General features: G+C 42.8%; 1 non-coding gene across 1 annotated transcript; it reads right to left on the reverse strand.

Annotated features, from left to right (window-relative positions):
- Positions 1-16,243: 16,243 nt before the first annotated feature.
- Positions 16,244-16,381, reverse strand: LOC119927800. The gene has a single exon (XR_005450769.1). It is a non-coding gene; the product is annotated as a small nucleolar RNA SNORA7 (small nucleolar RNA).
- Between the last annotated feature and the right edge of the window lie 204 nt (positions 16,382-16,585).

Genomic DNA, 16,585 nt, shown 5'->3' on the forward strand with positions numbered 1-16,585 from the left:
GGACATAAGTACCCTGACCGTGCATATTCTCTGGAGTGGCTATTGATGAGGTGCTGTTATTCCATTGGAATTCACTGGGTGGTGTTGGAGAGGACATGTGCACGGCTGAGAGAGGTCACATGATTGGCCGGGGTCAGGATGCAGAATTCCAAACTTGAATTTCAGCCCTCTGCAGGGCCTGAACTATCAGTCGAGTAAGAGAAGATCCAACATGCATACAGCTCACTGACTGCTTTTGGAGATATTCCTTCTAACTTTGTAAAAGAGTTAAGATGTGTAATGCATTCAGAAACTTATAAATGTGTAGATGCAAAATCATCTTCTCAGAGCTTTGCCTTTTTAACAATTCTTTTGAACTGTTCACTATTAATATTCTCACTCTGTAGCAAGCATAAGCTTCCCGAATTTAAATTCAGCACTGTCTTTGGCATTGGACTCCTTCCCTTTTCCCTTATTCAATAATGGATTCTACTTGTAGCTCCTCAGGTTGGTTGCACATGGGTTTGGGTGGAATTACAATTAGGAGCTGTTTCTCTGTAGATCTGATACGATGGTCTCTCTGTGCTATCTGGGCACTTTACCCAGAAAACTAGAAAGGGGCTGTGTGAGCTCCTCTAAGAAAACCTGTTTTTTGATGCATAACAAGAAAGGAAAATCAAACTGACTGTTGTGGAAAACTGAAGTTCTGCAGCTTTACAGAAACTTCATTTTCTCCTGGCATAAAACAGCTCCTCTAAATCATTTTTAAAGTGGTTGACAGTCAAGTGAGGGCAGACAGGCAGACAGACAGATACAGACATACACACACAAATCACCCTCAACAACTCAGATACTAATTCAAACATCTGGAATCTCATAAGAAATATCACCAGGAAGTAGCGTGATTTAGTAGAAAGAGTACGGGCCTCAAGAGTCAGAGGACCTGCTTCTAATCCTGACTCTGCCATTCGTTATTATCATCATTATTATTATATTTATTTAGTGCTTACTATATGCCAAACACTGTACTAAGTGCTAGGGTAGATGAAACATAATCAGATTGGACACAGTCCTTATCCCACACGAGGCTCACAATCTGAGTAGGAGGAAACAGGATTTAATCCCCATTTTATAGATGAGGGAAGTGAAGCACAGAGAAATTAAGTGATTTGCCCAGCAGACAAATGGCAGAGCCAGGATTAGAACCCAGGTCTTTGAACTCCTAAACCCATGTTCCTTACACCAGGCCATGCTGTTTTCCTGCCTGCTGTGGGACCTTGGGCAAGTCATTTCATTTCTCTGTGCCTCAGTTTCCTTATCTATAAAATGGGGATTTTATACCCATACTCCCTTCTACTTAGACTGTGAGCTGCATGTGGGACAGGGACTGTATTCGACCTGATAATCTTGTATCTACCCCAGTGCTTAGTACAATGTTTGGCACTTAGTGCATGCTTAACAAATATCACAGTTAGTTTTCATTGGTGGCTTTTAAAGAGATGAGAAAAGTCAGATGTATTTAAAAGGCAGGTCATGTCTGCTTCTGGGATTTAACAGAATTCAGAGTGAACATACATGCTGTGGGACCAAATTTGATTTATTTTTGAAGCCTCCTAAAAACCCTCCTACTGACAATTTATAAATAATTCTGCCTTTCTGCATCCCCGTAGTTTGTAAGCTCTTTAAGGTGAGAGAATCCGTTCCTCTGGCTTTTGTCAAAGTCCCTCAAGTGCATACCACAGGGCTTAGCACTCAGTAAGTGCTCAATATTACCTCCAGGTCACATCCTGAACATCTCCAGGATTGCAAAAACCTCCAAGTCATTTTAATTTGTAGGCCAGCCATTGATCTTCCTATCTTTCTAACAAATCCAGGTTTTCACTCTGGATTTAATGTACAGTCTTCCCTCCAACCCAAAACAGAGGGCAATGCCAGTTTATTGCTCACGTTTGAGAAGATATGTCCACTCAAACTGAAGCCCTTACCAGAGCAAAAGCAAAACCTTACTCTGTCCTCTCCCTCTCTATCCCCATCAAAATCCCAACAGCTCAAGGGGGTGAGATAATTCATCTCTGGCAGTGTAAGTTTTGTGCAAGGGAAAGCTGTGACAGGTGACTACCAGCAGCAGAGAACCAAATAACCTCCTGAGGAAAAGACTTTAACATGAAGGAAACAGAAACACAGATAATGATCTGAAAAATGGTGACAGTCCAAGAGCAACTCTTAAGGAGCTGCTTGGGGGAACCAGAGGAAAATGAAAATCTTCATAGTAAAGCCATTTCAGAGGGGCTTCGAAGAAGAGACTAAGCCACACATTTTTAAAACTTAGGTTTGGTATGAGTCCAAGGAGATGGATCAGTGGAAAGTCTTTTTGAAATAACACACAACACTTGAGGGATTGATGCAGACCCCAGGGGTGCAGGAATAGAAAAACAAATACTTAAAAAAAAAGTGGGGCAAGGGCCCTGTCAGAAACTTTATGTGGTGGGGCGGGTGCTCGGAACAGGAGGGAAATAAAAATAAATGAATAGAAGGTATACAGACTGAATGAAAAGGAGTGAAAATAAGGGCTTATTTCCCCACAAACATTTGCAGGTTTCAGCTAGTTTTATAGGTCCACATATTGCTTGGGTCTGTACCCTGCAGGACTTTGGTACCTTGGGCAGGAATTATCTGAAATTATCTACAACTCCTTTCTGGGCTAAAGAACATTCTATCAGAACAGGGCAAACCTTGGGATTGGCAGCTGTTAGTCAAAACTGGGCAGGTTTGCTTGACTGTTCAGGTTCCTGTCTGTCTCTTGTTGACACTTTTTGTAGTCTCACTCACTCCAGAGAGGAGAATACAGTGAGTGAAACAATAGCAAACCTCTTGGGCAAGTGGCTCCGCTGTTCACAATAACAACTTTCAACACTTCCAATTGGATCTTAAAAAACACTGAAACTATTAAACTTACCATGGAAAAGTAAGTGTGAGAGTATATCACATGATAGGAAGCAATGGCAGCCACTGGGACAGGGATTCATTCATTCAATCGTATTTATTGAGCGCTTACTGTGTGCAGAGCACTGTACTAAGCACTTAACAGGGATGTCTTGGTGGGTTGTGAAACCAGGTATAAGAGATGAGAGACCCGGCCCAGTAGATCTTGGGAGAGGAGCAAGAGGGCTTTGAAAAACCAATCAATCATCAATCAATCAATCATCATTTAATGGTATTTATCAAATGCTTACTATGTGCAGAGCACTGGGCTTCAGTACTTGGGACAGTACAGTGGAACAGAATTTGTAGATATGTTCCCTGCCCACATCGAGTTTTTGGTTTAGAGTTGGAGAAGCAGTGTTTCCTAATGGTTAGAGCCTTGTCCTCTCCCTGACTTTCCCATCTCTGTTGACGGCACTACCATCCTTCCCGTCTCGCAAGCCCGCAACCTTGGTGTCATCCTCGACTCCGCTCTCTCATTCACCCCTCACATCCAAGCCGTCACCAAAACCTGCCGGTCTCAGCTCCGCAACATTGCCAAGATCCGCCCTTTCCTCTCCATCCAAACTGCTACCCTGCTCATTCAAGCTCTCATCCTATCCCGTCTGGACTACTGCACCAGCCTTCTCTCTGATCTCCTATCCTCGTGTCTCTCTCCACTTCAATCCATACTTCACGCTGCTGCCCGGATTATCTTTGTCCAGAAACGCTCTGGACATATTACTCCCCTCCTCAAAAATCTCCAGTGGCTACCAATCAATCTGCGCATCAGGCAGAAACTCCTCACCCTGGGCTTCAAGGCTCTCCATCACCTCGCCCCCTCCTACCTCACCTCCCTTCTCTCCTTCTACTGCCCAGCCCGCAACCTCCACTCCTCCACCGCTAATCTCCTCACTGTACCTCGTTCTCGCCTGTCCCGCCGTCGACCCCCGGCCCACGTCATCCCCCGGGACTGGAATGCCCTCCCTCTGCCCCTCCGCCAAGCTAGCTCTCTTCCTCCCTTCAAGGCCCTGCTGAGAGCTCACCTCCTCCAGGAGGCCTTCCCAGACTGAGCCCCTTCCTTCCTCTCCCCCTCGTCCCCCTCTCCATCCCCCCATCTTACCTCCTTCCCTTCCCCACAGCACCTGTATATATGTATATATGGTTGTACATATTTATTACTCTATTTATTTATTTATTTATTTATTTATTTTACTTGTACATTTCTATCCTATTCATTTTATTCTGTTGGTATGTTTGGTTCTGTTCTCTGTCTCCCCCTTTTAGACTGTGAGCCCACTGTTGGGTAGGGACTGTCTCTATGTGTTGCCAATTTGTACTTCCCAAGCGCTTAGTACAGTGCTCTGCACATAGTAAGCGCTCAATAAATATGATTGATTGATTGATTGATAGAGCGCAGGCCTAGACATCAGAAGGGCATGGGTTGTAATGGGCATGGGTTGTAATCCTGGCTCCACCACTTGTCTGCTGTGTGACACTGGGCAAGTCACTTCAACTTCTCTGGGCCTCAGTTGCCTCATCTGTAAAATGGGGATTAAGACTATGAGCCCCATGTGGGACAGGGACTGTGTCCAACCTTACAAATTTGCATCTACTCTAGTGCTTAGTACAGTGCTTGGCACATAGTAAGAGCTTTGCAAATACCATTATTATTATTATTATTATTATTATTATTATTATTATTATTATTATTATCATAAGGTGTCTGAATTTACCACCCTCTGTCCAGCTTCCCTTGACTGGATTTCTCCTTAGTCTTCCTGCAGCTCCTTGCCAAGTTCCTGTGCTAATTTTCTCCTCAGGCCTCCTGTATTCCCTAGGAGAAGCTGCAGAGTAAATGTTGATTGGTCAGAAACTCGATTCATAAAAACAAGCATCTTCTGCATATTAACAAAAAAGAGTCTTGCAGTGTATGGATACTTGCCTTTTGACAAAAAAATACATAATTAAAGAACGATACTCTTTAATAATAATAATAAGAATAACTGGTCCTCACCTTTCCCCAGGTGCTTAGTAGAGTGTGTTACACAATGAAAATGTTTAGTAAATGTCAGAAATTCATAATATATATTTCATCGTGGAATGGGTAATTTCTCATGATTATATTTTTTCTGGTATCATGGCAATTTATGCCTGCAGATAATCAAGAGGAGGTTTGATGGAATTAAAAGTGTTTTGGGTGACCTCACAATGCACTTCTCACAGCTCATAAGCCATTTTCCCATAAAGCTTTTCACCTCCAGAGAAACGAAATTTACACAGCTTTCATCATTTTTTCCCTCTACAAACAACCTGATAAGCAACACATGTTGGCTGTTCATTGTTGTAGCATGGCCTAGTGGAAAGAGCAGGGACCTGGGTTCTAATCCCACCTCTTCCTCTTGTCTGCTGTATGACCTTGAGAAGGTCATTAACTTCCCTGTGCCTCAATTTCCTCATCTATAAAAAGGAGATTCCATACCTGTTATCCCTCCTACTTTGACTGTGAGCCCCATGTGGGACTTGAATATCTTGTTTCTACCTTAGTGCTTAGTATAGCAGCGTGGCTCAGTGGAAAGAGCCCGGGCTTTGGAGTTAGAGGTCATGGGCTCAAATCCCAACAATTACTTTGAGCAAATCACTTAACTTCTCTATGCTTCAGCTACCTCATCTGTAAAATGGGGATTAAGACTGTGAGCCCCACATGGGACAACCTGATCACCTTGTATCCCCCCAGTGCTTAGAACAGTGCTTTGCACATAGTAAGTGCTTAACAAATACCGTCATTTTTATTACATCGTAGCGTTTAACAAAAATCACGATCATTATTATTATTCTTACTACATCCTCCACCCTCCACTTGCTCTAAAAGCAGGACTGGCCCTGTCAGGCTCCATTAAAGAGATGAAAGTGTCAAAGATCATGCCAAGGTATTCAACTGGTTTCTTCTGGTTCCAATCATTTCCATTGTAAAACTCTAGAGGAGGATTTCTCACTTCTTTGATAAAACCTTATATTTCCAGAAGGAAACTCTTAATCTGATAAATCAGCTAAGTGTGCAGTGCCAGGAGCATTTGGTGAAGAATGCATGTTCAAGAGGTTGATTTAAAAAAATTACACCTCTGGAAAGCTTCTTGCTGGTTATGGAAAGCACAGATCTGCCTGGGACAAAATACTATGTTAAGACTATTCCAAATGAGAATAGATGTTGGTGTACATGGGAACTTATAAAAGTAGACTGCCCTTATCTTAGTGGGCAATAATAATAATAATAATAATAATAATAATAATAATGGCATTTATTAGGCGCTTACTATGTACAAAGTACTGTTCTAAGTGCTGGGGAGGTTACAAGGTGATCAGGTTGTCCCCCAGGGGGCTCACAGTCTTCATCCCCATTTTACAGATGAGGAAACTCAACGCAGATTGTCAATATCTGCCAATTAATCCATAAAACAGTTAGTGGAATTGAACATCTGTTGTTTGCAGAGCATTGCATTAGTGCTTCAGAGAGTAATACAGGATTTGTAAGCTCTTGACTTTGGGGAGCAAGCAATCTAGGAGGACAGCTGACATCAAAATAAATTACAGAGATAAGAAAAATGAAAAAGGGGGCTATGTACGTGATTTAGAATTTAGGCAATGGTGTGTGAAACACTTATAAACATAAGTGCTAGGAGTCAACATGGCCCAGTGGAAAGAGCAGGGACTGAGAGGCAGGAGACTGTGTTCTGGTACAAGTTCTGATCTGTGACTTTCTGTAAGTCACTTAACCTCACTGCATCTCCATTTCCTCAATCAATCAATATTTACTGAGTGCTTACTGTGTGCTAAATGCTAAGCACTGTAGTAAGTGATTATGAGAGCTCACCTCCTCCAGAAGGTCTTCCCAGACTGAGCCCCCTCCTTCCTCTCCCCCTCCTCCCTCTCTCCATCCCCCTGCCTTACCTCCTTCCCTTCCCCACAGCACCTGTATATATGTATATATGTTTGTACGTATTTATTACTCTTTTTATTTATTTTACTTGTACATATCTATTCTATTTATTTTATTTTGTTAATATGTTTTGTTTTGTTCTCTGTCTCCCCCTTCTAGACTGTGAGCCCACTGTTGGGTAGGGACCGTCTCTATATGTTGCCAACTTGTACTTCCCAAGCGCTTAGTACAGTGCTTTGCACACAGTAAGCACTCAATAAATATGATTGATTGATTGATTGATTGAGAGTACAAGTAAAGAGAGTTGGTAGGCATGTTCCCTCCCCATAATGAGCTTACAGTCTATAGTGGGAGACAAACATTAATATGAAACAACAAATTACAGTATTCATGTATGATGTGGAGCGGAGGGAGGGGTGAATGAAGGCTGCAAATCCAAGTTCAAGGGCAATGCAGAAGGGAATAGAAGAAGAGGAAATGAGGGCTTAGTCAAGGAAGACCTCTTGGAAGAGATGTGCTTTTAATAAGGCTTTGAAAGTGGGGAGATTGATCATCTGCAGACTATGAAGAGGTAAGGCATTCCAGGCCAGAGGAAGGACGTGGGCAAGAGGTTGGTGACGAGATAGATGAGATAGAGGTACAGTGAGTAGGTTGGCAGTAGAGGAGCAAAGTGTGTGGGCTGGGTTGTAGTAGAAAATGAGGGAGGTAAGGTAGGAGGGGGCAAGGCAATTAAGTGTTTTTAAGCCCATGGTAAGGAGTTTCGGTTTGATGTGGAGATAGAGGGGAAACCATTGGAGGTTCACAAGGAGTGAAGAAACATGGCCTGAATGTTCTGTAGAAAAATGATCTGGGCAGCAGAGTGAACTATGGCCTGGAGTGGGGAGAGGCAGCAGGCATCTGTAAAATGGGGATAAAATAGATTGTGAGTCCATCTGGGAGAGGGTATGTATCCAATCTGATAAATATATATTTACTACAGCACTTAGCATATAGTAAGCATTTTAAAATTCCATAATTATTATTGTTATTATTATAGGATTACAGGAAGTTGGGTACTTAAGTGCTAAGGTGGTGCTGAAGTGACAGTTGGAGAATAGAAAATGGTGAGGTTACAAATGAATTAAGGCATGCCTCCTGAAGGAGATATTATTTCAGAGAGACTCTGAAGTTGGAGACAGCTGTGGAATGCCAGATATGGAAGAGGAGGCTGTTCCAGGTAAGAGCGAGGATTTGCCTCGACCCTGCAACCTCAGTATTACCCTGGACTTCTCCTTCCCTTTCAACCCCCATATTCAATGTGTTGCAAAATTCTGCCAGTTCTTCCTCTACAACATTTCTGGGATCCATCTCTTCCTCTCCATTCAAGTAACCCCTATGCTAGTCCAGGAACTTGGCTTTGACTATTGCAACTGTCTTCATGGTGCCTTTAGTCTCTCCCCTCCCTAGTACATATTTCATACCTGGATTGATTTTCTAAAATGACACCCTTTCACAAGTCTCCCCTCTCCTCAGAGGCCTATGAAATAGTCCATTCCTTTCCATATTGAGAAGGAACTACTGACAACTGGTTTTAAGGCATTACAATCAGCTCTCTCCCTCCTACTGATCCTCTCTTCATTCATTCATTCATTCAATCATATTTATTGAGTGCTTACTGTGTGCAGAGTACTGTACTAAGTGCTTGGGAAGTACAAGTTGGCAAGATACAGAGACAGTCCCTACCCAACAACAGGCTCACAGTCTAGAAGGGGGAGACAGACAACAAAACAAAGCATGTGGACAGGTGTCAAGTCACCAGAATAAATAAAAATAAAGCTGGATGCACATCATTAACAAAATAAGTAGAATAGTAAATATGTACAAGTAAAATAAATAGAGTAATAAATCTGTACAAACATATATATAGGTGCTGTGGGGAGGGGAAGGAGGTAGGGCAGGAGGGATGGGGAGGAGGAGAGGAAAAAGGGGGCTCAGTCTGGGAAGGCCTCCTGGAGGAGGTGAGCTCTTTTCTCAATACACCCCAGCTCACACTCTGCCTCATTCTCGCCTCTCGCTCCACCACCAGTTCAGCACAACAGCACTACCTCACCTCCCTTCTCTCCTTCTACTGCCCAGCCCGCACCCTCCGCTCCTCCACCACTAATCTCCTCACTGTACCTCGCTCTCGCCTGTCCCGCCATCGACCCCCGGCCCACGTCATCCCCCGGGCCTGGAATGCCCTCCCTCTGCCCATCCGCCAAGCTAGCTCTCTTCCTCCCTTCAAGGCCCTGCTGAGAGCTCACCTCCTCCAGGAGGCCTTCCCAGACTGAGCCCCTTCTTTCCTCTCCCCCTCGTCCCCCTCTCCATCCCCGTCTTACCTCCTTCCCTTCCCCACAGCACCTGTATATATGTATATATGGTTGTACATATTTATTACTCTGTTTATTTATTTATTTATTTTACTTGTACATTTCTATCCTACTTATTTTATTTTGTTGGTATGTTTGGTTCTGTTCTCTGTCTCCCCCTTTTAGACTGTGAGCCCACTATCGGGTAGGGACTGTCTCTATGTGATGCCAATTTGTACTTCCCAAGCGCTTAGTACAGTGCTCTGCACATAGTAAGCGCTCAATAAATACAATTGATTGATTGATTGATACATGGAGGGCTAGGCCGTGATGGAAATGGGAAGCAAGGGATTGAAGGGTGATATCAGAGAAATGCACCTTTTTGGGGTATTTCCTCGGGGAAGGTGTACTTGATCAGATACTTGGGAACATTTATAGAATTAAAAGACAAGGTACCTAGACCCAAGATGGGGATCAACCAATCACTACTATTAATTGGAACTCCTATTTCCATAACACTTGGAAAAGGACTGTAGAATTAGTATCCATGCCTTCAAGGAGCTTACAATTCAGCTGGAGAAACATGGGAGGGTTTTTTGGTTTTTGTTTTGTTTTCAATGGTATTTTTTAATGGTATTTGTTAAGTCCTTACTATGTGTCAGGTATTGCACAAAGTGCTGAGGTAAATATGAAGTAATCAGGTTGAACACAGTCCCTGTCCCATGTGGGGTTCACAGCCTTAATCCCCATTTTACAAATAAGGTAACTGAGGCTCAGAGAAATAATAATACTAATTATGGTATTTTTAAGCAATCCAAGCACTGTTCTAAGCACTGGGGTAGATACAAGGTAAGCAAGTTGTCTCACATGGGGCTCACAGTCTTAATCCCCATTTTACAGATGAAGTAACTGAGGCACAAAGAAGTTAAGTGACTTGCCCAAGGTCACACAGCAGACAAGTGGCAGAGGTGGGACTAGAAGCCACGTCCTCTGATTCCCAAACCCGTGCTCTTTCCACTAAGCCATGCCGAAGTGACTTGCCCAAGGTCACACAGCAGACATGTGGAGGAGCTGGCATTAGAACCCAGGTCCTTCTTACTACCTGGACCATACTGCTATTTGTTAAGCACTTACTAAATATAAAATGATTTATATATATATATATATATATATATATATAAATTTTATATTACTAAATATAAAATGAGAAGAAAAGGACACTCATAAAAGAGACTTATTGAACCCCATCTATGATGACTACCTTCTGAATTGCAGTGTTGGAGACTGTTGCTGCTTGGGGAGTTCTTCATTATGTGTTGTTTTTGCTTTTGGTAGCTACAAAATAACCACTCTATCATCCAAAATAACAGATGAGGAACAACGAAAATATTGTACACCTCCTCAATCCACCTGGGAAATGAAACCTGTCCACTGTAAATGCATGTTAGAGGAGAATATAACACCTGATTTATAAGGCTACAAACTCTCCAGTAATAAAAACATACTTGTTTCCACTCTTCAATGCTTACAAGTGGCTGGCTCTTCTCAAGAGGCTATGATTTTATATGACTTGATTTCTTCACCTTAATACTGTAAGCTTGATGTGAGAAGAAAGTTGTAGCTTTGGAGAGTTGGGTAAAGATATAAATACTTCAGTCATTAAGGTGAAATTCAGATTAAGGTGAGCCTCATGATTATCCCATTTGTACCCAGTACTCTATAAGCCTACAGTGTTCAGATGCTGTGTAATTGTAAAACAGCTAAATTCAATAAAAACCTAGAGCAAAAATGAAAGGTTAGATGACCAGTACACATTGTGATGGCTTGAGGACTTTCTATTGCATTCATTCTTTTGCATTTTTAAAGGCCTAAAGATTCATGTTCCAGGGTAAAATTGTCTCTATCTAGTCTAGAGTGGTAATTTATAATAACAACAGTGATACTGCTCAGCACTTTTGTTTTTCCAAGCACTTTCACATTCGTAATGGTAGTTTAGTGTCACACCATTCCTGTAAGGTAAGAGAAGACATGCATTATTCTCATTTTCATGTGCGTCAGATGTGTCACAGAGCGGCTAAGTGCTTTGCCTGAGGTCACCCAGAAAACCAGCTCACAATCTTAATCCCCATTTTACAGATGAGGTAACTGAGGCACAGAGAAGTTAAGTGGCTTGCTCAAGGTCAAACAGCAGACAATGGCCGAGCCAGGATTAGGACCCATATCCTTTGACTCCCAAGCCCATGCCCTTGCCACTAAGCCACACTGCTTCTCCATTGACCAGCAAAACATTTCTAAGAGTGAGCTCCTTATCTCCCCTCTCAGATCCTTTCCTCTCCCTGACTTTCCTGTTACTGTGGATGGCACTACCATCCTTCCCATCTCACAAGCCCGCAACCTTGGTGTCATCCTTGATTCTGCTCTCTCATTCACCCCACACATCCAATCAGTCACCAAAACCTGCTGGTCTCACCTCTCCATCCAAACCGCTACCTCGTTGGTACAATCTCTCATCATATCCCGATTGGATTACTGCATCAGCATCCTTTCTGATCTCCCAACCTCCTGTCTCTCCCCGCTTTAGTCTATAGTTCACTCTGCTGCCTGGATTATCATTCTACAGAAATGCTCTGGGTATGTCATGCCCCTCCTCAAAAATCTCCAGTGATTGCCTATCAACCTTCGTGTGAAACAAAAACTCCTCACTATTGGCTTCAAAGCTCTCCATCACCTTGCCCCCTCCTACCTCACCTCCCTTCTCTCCTTCTACAACCCAGCCCACACACTTCGCTCCTCTGCTGCTAACCTCCTCACTGTGCCTTGTTTTCGCCTGTCCCGCCGTCGACCCCTGGTCCATGTCCTACCTCTGGCCTGGAATGCCCTCCCTCCTCACATTCACCAAACTAGCTCTCTTCCTCCCTTCAAAACCCTACTGAGAGCTCACCTCCTCTAGGAAGCCTTCCCAGACTGAGCCCCCCTTTTCCTCTGCTCTTCCTCCCCTCCCCATCACCCCCAACTCTCTCCCTCTGCCCTACCCCCTTCCCCTCCCCATAGCACTTATGTATATTTGTACATATTTATTATTCTATTTATTTTATTAATGATGTGTATATATCTATAATTCTATTTATCTATTTTGATGCTATTGATGCCTGTTTACTTGTTTTGCTTTGTTGTTTGTTTCCCCCTTCTAGACTATGAGCCCGCTGTTGAGTACGGATTGTCTCTGTTCCCGAATTGTACTTTCCAAATGCTTAATACAGTGCCCTGCACACAGTAAGCACTCAATAAATATGATTGAATGAATGATTGAATTGACAAAGCTGTAACTTGCTTTTTCCACCAGACTAGAGGTGTGCTTTTAGTGTTTTTGTCACTAGAGAATAGAACTGAGCTTCCCATATCTTCCAAAATATGGACAACTTTGGCTCATTATTTCCTAAAGGCCATCCTGTTAAAACAGGTTCTCCAGCAAATATTAGGAGATTGACATATTTCAGTCTCAAGTCCCATAAAGTGAAGTGGAAAGTCATTAATTGGACTAAACTATTTGGGTCCACTGTCCACCCAAACTTGAAAATTCACTTGTCTTCTCTGTGCCTCAGCTTCCTCATTTATAAAATAGGGTTAAAATATCTGGTTGCCCTCCCTCTTAGATTGTGAGCCCTTGGTGGGACAGAGACTGTGCCCATTCTGCTGACTGTGTAGCTTCCTCAACTCTTAGTACAGCACTTGGTAGCCAGTCAGTCAATTGTATTTATTGATCACTTACTGTGTACAGAGCACTGTACTACTACTAATAATTAATAATACTAATTATGGTATTTGTTAAGCTCTTACTATGTGCCAAGCACTGTTCTAAGCACTGGGTTAGATACAAGGTAATTAGGTTGTCCCACGTGGGGCTCACAGTCTTAATCACCATTTTACAGATGAGGTAACTGAGGCACAGAGGAGCCAAGTGACTTGCCCAAAGTCACAAAGCTGACAGGTGGCAGAGCCAGGATTAGAACCCATGTCCTCTGACTCCCAAGACCGGGTTCTTTCCACTAAGCCACAGTGCTTCTCTATAATAGTTGGGAGAGCATAATACAACAATAAACAGACTCATTCCCTGCCCATAACAAACTTACAGTCTAGAAGAGGAGGCAGAAATTAATATAAATAAATTACAGATATGTGGTATCTGAATGTAGTAAGCACTCAATGCCACAATTATTTTTATTATTCCTCTCACCCCTTACACTCAGTTTACCTGGGGATCCTCAGGTAATATTATGCAACATATTTCTCCCCTCAAAACACTTTCTCCACCAAGATTGGACACATGAAAAATGTAACCATTAATTTCCTGATTCATTTGATGTCCATTTTTCCTACAAGGTTAAACATGCTTGAAGCCTTACTGCCCTCAGCAGTGGCATTTTATAAAGCAAAATGAACTCCTTGCATCTCCTTTCATACTAGGACCTGACTCCAAAATGCTCTGGGTATCTTTTGCTCCCAAATCCCTTTACGTGGATAGAGTTAACATGCCTGCAGTTGTAAAAATCCCACAACCTTGCTGTTTTAAAATGTACACAATTTCACAAAAGGGCCTAATTCTTCCATTATCTCTGTGGACTCGGCATTGTGTAGACAGAGAAAGGGGCTTGCTGACTCATGAATTTATTGTTCCTCGGATTCCATTAATCCTGTTCAAATGAGAATCATTAACGTGCCTTACTGACCTTGGCACAATTTCCCAAACCTATGAAACCTCAGCAATTACCAAGAAGATTGGTCTGACCCACAGCAAACTAGTTAAGGCAAGTAACTAAGTTGGTGAGGGTGGTTTCATGGGGATTTTACACACCTTTTCTACTGTTTTAGGTTTATGTGGTTTCCAACCCATAAAATTTTGCTTGTGGTTTGTCTGAAACTTGTTAGATGAAAATGTGCATCTACTGACTCATGGAGAAAGTTAGTCAAAATGTTTTAGAAGAACATGATTTAGATTTCATTTCCTGGGCTACAGAAGGCATCATTGCATATAGCCTTCCTACTTTTATTCTAGGGGAAACATACATTTTTTTTCAACTGAGTCTGACTTTTCACCCTTTTTCTCTTTCTTCCCATTTTGTTTTTCCCTCCTCTCCCCTATTAGATTTCAGCCCATTTCTTTACTTGTCTTAGTAGAACAACGTAAGAAATGCCAGTACTGAATCAAGCCAAAGGCCCATCCAACCCAGTATGCTGTCTCTGACAGAGGCATCAGGATGCTTAGAGGAACTTTATAATGGCTGCCTTCCTGTATATCCATCATTGGTGGCAATATAATGATACTAATGGTACTTGCTATGTACCAAGCACTGTACTAAGTTCTGGGGTAGATACAAGTGAATCAAGTTGAAAACAGTCTCTGTCCCACATGAGTCTCATAGTCTGGGGAAAAGAAAGAACAGGTACTGAATCTCCATTTTACAGATGAGGAAACTGAGGCACAGAGAAGTTAAGTGACCCATCCAAGATCACACAGCAAGCAATTGACAGAATTGTAGTTAGAACCCAGGTCCTCTGACTCCCAGTCTTGTGCTCTTTCTACTAGTCCATGTTGCTTGGGTAACTGCCCTTCTCTGTAATAATAATCAAAAGAGTAATAATTATAGTATTTATTAAATGCTTATACTGTGTCAACCACTGTACTACACAAGTTGATCAGATCCCACAGGGAGATGGCAGTCTACATAGGAGGGAGAACTGGTATTGAATCCATGTTTTTGCAGATGAGGAAACTGAGACACACAGCAGTTAAGTGACTTGCATAAGATAGCACAGCAGACAAGTGGCAAGGCAGGAATTAGAACCCAGGCTCTCTGACTCCCAAACCTGTGCTCTTTCCACTAGGCCAGGCTGCTTCTCTGTAACTTCTCCAGCTATATTATGACCTTATTCAGATGCTTCAACCAGAATTGCATTGAATATTCCAGGTGTGGGCATGCCATGATAACAAAACTATGCATTTTGTTTCATTTCGTTGCCTCAGTGGAAAGAGCACGGGCTTGGGAGTCAGAGGTCATGGGTTCTAATCCCAGCTGCACCACCTATCAGCTGTGTGACTTTGGGCAAGTCACTTAACTTCTCTGTGCCTCAGTTACCTCATCTGGAAAATGGGGATTAAGACTGTGAGCCCCATGTGGGACAACCTGATTACCTTGTACCTCTCCCAGTACTTAGAACAGTGCTTGGAACATAGTAAGCGCTTAACAAATATCAAAATTATTATTATTTCCTTGTCCTTCCTAAAGATATCCTTCTTATGCTTACTCCCTCTACCTGTCTCTCTCCTCCTTTGTCTCTCTCAGTCCTATCTTCTGCATTTCTTCCCAACCCCCCTCTATCACCTCTCCTGGTCTTGTTTTTCTCTTTCCTCTTTCCAGTTGATCTCTCCTTGGCTTCCATCCTTGGATATCCCTCTGGGAAGAGGCTGAAGATGCTGCTGGGAAAGATGGGAGAGTTGGAGATGTGGCAGAAGTGGGGAGGGGCAGGGGTGATTTTAGGGAGATCACTAATTAAAGAGATGGTCAAGTCATTAGGGGCAAGGGATGGGGGAGGTGGGGGGACAGGAGGTTTGAGGAGGGAGTTAAATATCTGGAACAACTGGTGAGGGCAATGGGCATTGGTGTCAATAAGGATGGATTCAGTACCTGTTCTCCCTTCTACTTATACTGGGAGCCCTATGTGGGACCTGATTATCTTGTATATATTCCAGCACTTACTACAAGACTTGATACCTTAAATGCTTAACAAATACTGCTCTTATTAGTAGTAGTAGTCTTGTCTTATCATGCCGTCGAGTCATTTCTGACCCATAGCGACACCACGGATACATCTCTCCCAGAATGAGCCACTCTCCAACTGCAATCGTTCTGGTAGTGGATCCATAGAGTTTTCTTGGTAAAAATACAGAAGTGGCTTACCATGCTGCTTTCCACACAGTAAACTCGAGTCTCCTCCCTCAACTCTCTCCCATGCCACTGCTGCTCAGCATGGATGAGTTTTGACTTGCAGCAGATTGCCTTCCACTTGCTAGCCACTGGCCAAACTAGGAAAGGAATGGCTATGCCTCTGCTTGACTCTCCCTCCTGTAGCCGAGACTGGTAGAGTACTGGAAACTCTCCAGGTACGACCTTGAGAGGGCAGTAGTAATAGTAGTAGTAGCAGTAGTTATTATTAGTAGTATTACTATCATTAGCTGGGAAGATAGGTTCAGAAAGCCCAAAAGCAGTGTGGGACTAGCACATCTAGCACATTTTTCTGCATTGAAAAATGTAGAAGCCTTGTTCAGGATTGCTGTTGAATCTATTAGAGGGCAAGATGATCTCGCAAACAATTCATTAGCAAA

The sequence above is a fragment of the Tachyglossus aculeatus genome, chromosome 4 (genome assembly GCF_015852505.1).
Source record: "Tachyglossus aculeatus isolate mTacAcu1 chromosome 4, mTacAcu1.pri, whole genome shotgun sequence".
Taxonomy (NCBI): domain Eukaryota; kingdom Metazoa; phylum Chordata; class Mammalia; order Monotremata; family Tachyglossidae; genus Tachyglossus; species Tachyglossus aculeatus.